Source organism: Megascapheus bottae, chromosome 5 (assembly GCF_031878675.1).
Source record: "Megascapheus bottae isolate mThoBot1 chromosome 5, mThoBot2.hap1, whole genome shotgun sequence".
NCBI lineage: Eukaryota > Metazoa > Chordata > Mammalia > Rodentia > Geomyidae > Megascapheus > Megascapheus bottae.
Genome location: NC_143513.1, coordinates 53341581 through 53347652, shown reverse-complemented (window position 1 = coordinate 53347652; position 6072 = coordinate 53341581). Strand labels below are relative to the sequence as shown.

Sequence of the window (6072 nt, the reverse complement as noted above, 5' to 3'; positions counted from 1 at the left end):
ATGTTGTCAGTTTAATAGGAGGGATGTGAAAAAAGGGAAAAGCACTAAGATTTGAAAAAAGCTAGCAGCTAAAGCCAGAAACAAAGTTAGGGTCTTCATGGCGTCCAAGACTGAAAGTAGAATGGGAAGAGAAGGGAAACAGGCAGAGGGTTCCTACTGTCCTTTGGCTTTACCTCTTTCCCCTGCCTCCCATCTCTCCCAGCAGCTCAATGCAGCTATTGGCCTGCCAGAGGGGATGTAACTTTTTTATATATTTTTTATTGTAATTAGACCAACTTCTTTTTATTGAGCTTATGCAGCTAATAGACTTGTAAACAGTGCCAATTGACAAAGATTTGCTGAAAATTACAGCTTGTGTCCACTCAACACACCTCTCTCTAAGATTAAAACAAAACCAAAGTAAACAAATACTGAGAGAGAGAGAGAGAGAGAGAGAGAGAGAGAGAGAGAGAGAGAGAGAGAGAGAGAGAGAGAATTAAAGACACCATCTTGAGTCTTCCAGGAAGGCAAAGTAAAAAAAAAAATGCCACATGGCTTGGTCCCAGGGGCTCACCATGCCTAGAGTCCTGCTGCTATAACCACTGTCTCTCCTCTCTACCAGTGGCTAGGTAGAGGCTGAGGATCAGGGTCACCTTGGGCATGCTGCAAACACAGCATTTGCTGGTGTTGATTTCAGACTGCTGTGTCAGGAGCCCATTTCCTGGGTGTAGCAGACGGAGCCCAGATCCTCAAGGCAGCCTAACGGTGGCAGCCTATACACCTCAGCAAGGGTATCTTGCCCCTTTTCTCCAGTGCAGTTCAATATTGAGGTTGTCTAATCCTGGTTGGTGATAACACCTGAGCTGTTTTCCTTGTAGAATCCCCTTCCCTTCCCCAACTTGGGGGAGAAGTGGGAGGAGACAGGGAAGGATCACTGAGGGGGTAGAGGGATACCCCGGGGATCGGTGACCTGGCCCTCTTGCAGGTTCTTTACCAATTGTGCAAGCCAGCGTTTCATGATGGTGTCATCTTTTAGCACCTGGGCAAAGGTTGTGTCCTTCAGCTAGTCAGGGAGGCACTGCCTGAGTGCTTCACGTGCCCTGGGATTATCTGAGAGTCGAAGGTAACATCTTACTACATGCTTCAGCAGACAGGCAGAAGGCTCTTTGGACAACTGCAGGACCATTTTACCCAAGATCATGGCAACATGAGAGAAACGCTCATATGTCTGACATATATATAAGCCAAACCAGTATCATCTAAGAGGATCTTCTGGAGGATGAATGTGGCAACTGTTTTAGAAAGCTCACTTCCAGATTCCATAATATGCAAACATAAAGGGATAATTTCTGTTGTCAGTAAGAAGTTGATTACTTCTTTTCACCAAGGCCCCAATAACTCCAAGGCTAGTGAGCCGAAATACTCAAAGGGACGTGGTTTGCTAACAGTGTGCAAAAAGGCGTACAAAAAAAATGGGATGTGTGCTCCAAGAAAAGCTGACCTGTAAAAGTACTGCAATAGTACCAAATGAATGCCACAGCATGGGTGCAAGGTCAGGGACAGATTCTCCCTTCTTGCTTAGCTCCAGTAAAGCATTCTCTCTTGTCTCAGGACTGGACAGATCATTGATGCACTGATAGATCTTTTCTCTATCCACTTGAGCCAGTGCAGTAGGCACAGGCGCAGTGGTTGCCAGGCTGTGCATGGTGAGAGCGGCCCCCACGTCTTCCTCAGCTGGGCAAGTCAGAAGCTGAAGAGGAGCCGCCATCTGCTTCCCTCTGTGTGGTTTTAATGAAAGTAAAGTTTGTGAGAAAGATAGATGAAAGACAAGAGGGGAAATAAGAGTAATGTAGTAGTGTAAGAATAATATAGTAATGAAGGAAAGAATAGAGTGAAGATAATTGTGACCTAAAGTGACAGAAAAGGAAAATTAAAAATTAAAATAAAACTTATAAAAAATAAAGAGTAATAATATATAAAGAGGAAAATATATATGAAAAAGATCAATGTTTTTTTTTTAAAAAAAGGACATCTCTCAATTATGAGTTCTTAAACAAATACTAAGCTTAGAAAGGGACAGATTAAAAAGTAGGGGACAAAGTCAATAAAAATGTAATTTATAACAAGTCTTTGAATGACTACAATGACAGAAGAAAAAAAAAGGGCGGGAGAGAGGATGGAGAAAAAAATGGCAAAAAATAAAAATGCAAATGAAAAAGTAGGAAAATTTGAAAAAATTATGATTAGAAAAAAGTATTCAGGGCTTTTTTGGGGGGGGGTGGAGGGAGAAACTTGTGTCTCCACTGAATTTGGGATCCAGATGCTTTAAGAAGCCTTTTTTCCCTGTGTTTTGGCTTAGTTGTTTTTTTCAATCAGTTTGCTTGATTGGGCAGAAAAAGTTCTGCCTTACAGATTTGGTTTGGGGACTCTGCTCACCCAGGTTAACTTGATGGCAGAGCAATGAGCTTTATTTATCCTGCAGGAGAAAGTTGGTTGTTTTAGGTAGCTTGAATGAGAAGGGAGTTGCATTCTTTCTGGAGTCCACTGTGAGCTTCAGAACTCACCCGATTCAGCCTGGGACCTATATTGTTTTAGCCAGTTGAGCAGAGATCCTGGAGGTGGAGCTGCCTCCGGCTTTGTTTCCTGGGAGAAGAAAGCAGTCTTGCCCTGAGGAGAAACTGCTTTCTCCAGGGCAGGGAAGTAATTACCTGGCTAAGATGACTCTGGGAGAAACATTTGCCCTTTTGAGAGATGGCACTGCTGGCACCACTTCTCAGTATCCACTTATCTGCTAGTTGTTGTGGCAGGGTCTTTGCCAGTAGCCAAGATGGCGCTGCTGTGGGGGAGGGTTTAGCTTCCCAATGCTGTTCTGTGAGCAGGAGTGAAAATGTCTGTAGTGGGTAATCACATTTCTTCGTTGTCTGAGTCTGTGTAGCTGGCAGGTCTGTATTGAAGATAAGTGAGGCACTGAGTGCTCAGGCTCTGTAGCTGGCAGGTCTGTGCTGCAGTGAGGTGCTGAGCATTCAGGCTCCAGAGCCTTTGTCTCCATGCAACTCCTCTGGGGAGTGGCTCCTGCCATGGCCACCAACAGTGTGGGCTCAAAGATGTCTTCTTGAGCAGGCTGCCTGACTTTTTCCTTTCTGACTGAGATCTCTGTGATACTAGAGCTTACTTGGTATCATTCTTTAGCTATAAACTTTCCACTACAATGCTAAAACTGGTATCTTGGCCAGAGCTCAGGAAGACTCACCGTGAACTGCCAATCTTATTTCTTTTATATCATTAAGATTGATATTAATGCTCCAGCTTTTCATGTTACTCCTTAATGGACATTGGATTCTATCCAAACTTACAAAAACAGTTTAAATGAAAGGCAAATGAACTTTTTTCTTCAGGTTTCATTTACTTTAGATCAGAGCTATGTACTTTTTGAGTTGTTCTTGGAAATTAAACACCAGATCTCAGGAAATTTGTGCCAATTTTTCAGATAATGTTCAACATTTGTAAAGAAAACAAGAGCGACAACAAAAAAAAACCAGTCTTTTTAAATCCTTTTTTTTTTTTAAAAAATCTTGGATTTCCCTCATTCTTCTCCAAGATGACTTTTGTGATGTGGGGACAAGTGCACTTTTCTACTTCTTGAGGCTAGGGCAACAGGCTTGGGCACAGGAGTCTTTGGGATAGTGAATGTAAGCCTACTTGGTTGGTACTTGCCTAGATGTTTGTTGTTACTTGGATCTCTGATTGCTGTACAAGGTAGAATCTTTGCATAATCCCCATGTGTGGAGGTTAGGAACCATCTGCATTCTCCTCCACAATTCTCCATATATGTTTAAATGTTTGTTACAATCTTCTGGCCCTCCTTTTCTACTCTTATGGTTAGGGAATGTAAAAGCAATCCCTGAACACCATTTAGGCATTCACATGGTTGTAGTATGGGCTTAACTGAGGGACTTGTGAATATCCTTTATCTGGTCTCTTGTAGGATGACTCAGCCTCCATTTTGTTCTTTGGGGAACCACAATCTCCTCTTGACCTTCTGTGTTGCCAAATGCTATGAATTCTCTTTAGATTGATGCAGAACATCTTTGAGATGGTCTTTCTCAGAGTGTCAAGTGGAGTCTCTACATTCTACTGTTTTTAAAAATGGGATTGACCTGATATATCGGATATATTTGTATTTGGTTATCTGAAATTGGATAGGGAACGGGGGAATACAAGATGAGGGGTGGGGGTGGGGGGAGGGAAATGGGGACCAAGACATGTGAAAGGGTATCAATGTATGGGAATTAATGCACCATCTATCTGGCAAATATCATGTAACCCTTCTATTAATTACAATAAAAATATATGAAAAAAATGGGATTGGGGTTGATTGATCATACATTCAACTCTCAACCAGGCTTTCCTATTCCTTCTCCATCCTGCTTCCTATTTCCTGCTACCCATAGGGGCGGGGGCAAAAATGGTTTGGTCATCTTTTATTTTGTGTTTTTGTGCCTTCTACGTTGTAGCAAGAAGTCTTGAGGCTCTGCTGTCATTGTCTTAGCTAGTAGGGATTTCTTTTCTAGACCACAAAAGAACTCATTTATAAGCTGGGCTTCCCTATTGGGTTGTGTTAAACACAACAGAGGAATATTTAGGAAAACGTCTTTTAAGGCACTGTTTGACTTGGAACTCTTGTTTCTTTTGTTCATAATCATTTTATTTCACTATTACTATTATAAGAAGTTGTACAAGAGCTGTATTGAACAAAGCAGCTTATGAACACAACGTAACTTGACCAATATCACCCACTGTATTTCTTATGTTAGAACTTAAAATATTATTTTACAGTCTTTGTCATTGTAAATCCCAATCTGAATGATTATGTATTTCTAACCTTCACTTAGATGGGCATCTAGAATAATGGGAGGGAGAGCATATTCATAGAGAGGAAAAAGTTTTATTAACATTTATCACTGTTACAACATGTGTTGCTGTGGGAAGTCACTTTCTTTCTATGTGGACATGGATAATGAGTCAGCTACCAGTTCTTTATTGTTTATTTCTGGAGTAATGTATAAAGGAGTTAAAATTACATTCATCAGGTAGTAGGTGCATTACTTCTCACACATTGTAACCCCTTTTCATGTTTTTGTCCCCATTTCCTTCCCTCATCCCCTCCTAATCAGCTTGTTTTTCCCCCTTCCCTTTTCTATTTCAAATAAATGTATACACAATATACCAGGTAACAAAGTTAGATATAGTAACAATATGAGATTAACCAAAGGACAAAAAAAAAGAGAAATAACATAGTACATTAAGAAAAATAATCACACAAGATAAAGCTCACATTTCCATATCCTAGAGTTCCTTTCATTTAGTCTCATCCTGTATCACCTTACATACCTAGGCTTTGAGCTATTGTTACCCTCTGGTAGGGGAGTCCTAAATGTGTACAAATGAGGGAAACAATTGAGCCTATGTTCCTGTGAGTCTGGCTTACTTCACTTAATGATTTTTTTTCCAAGTCTTTCCATTTCTTTACAAGTGGAGTGATGTCATTCTTTGACAGCAGCATAGAATTCCATTGAGTATAAATACCACATCTTCTTGACCCAATCATCTACAGAGGGGCATCTGGCTTAGTTCCCTATCATCACTATAATATAGTTCAGCTACCATTTCTGTCATTAAGAAAAACTGGACTCACAAAAAGGCAAAGGTATTTTTCTCTTGGTGGAATTTTGTTCCTATATAAAAACAGGATATTCTTTCATTTTATGGACAAAGCAACTGAATTGGGCTTTATTATACAAATAGCTACTTCTTTCCAAAAAATTATATATATATAGGCATCAAAACTTGACACTTTACCAAGAACGGCAAGGGGGAACATCAGTACAAATAGGTCCACATAAACCACATGTGAGTCTAAGTTTCAAAAAGAAATCTCGAATGTTGGGGTCCTTCTCTCTCTCCAATAAAAACCCCCTCCTGAGGACATCCCTCCAGCTAATATACCCTCACTCTAGGTCCCAGCAGAGAGTGATAAACAATAACACATTTGTAACCAATGCTAATCAAATCTTGCGCCCTGACTCTTGCGCC

The 6072-nt window shown here is 40.7% G+C and overlaps 1 pseudogene; it reads right to left on the bottom strand.

The window, feature by feature from the left end:
- Window positions 1-910: 910 nt before the first annotated feature.
- LOC150063409 (CCR4-NOT transcription complex subunit 9 pseudogene) lies at window positions 911-1684 on the bottom strand (annotated as a pseudogene).
- Window positions 1685-6072: the final 4388 nt, after the last annotated feature.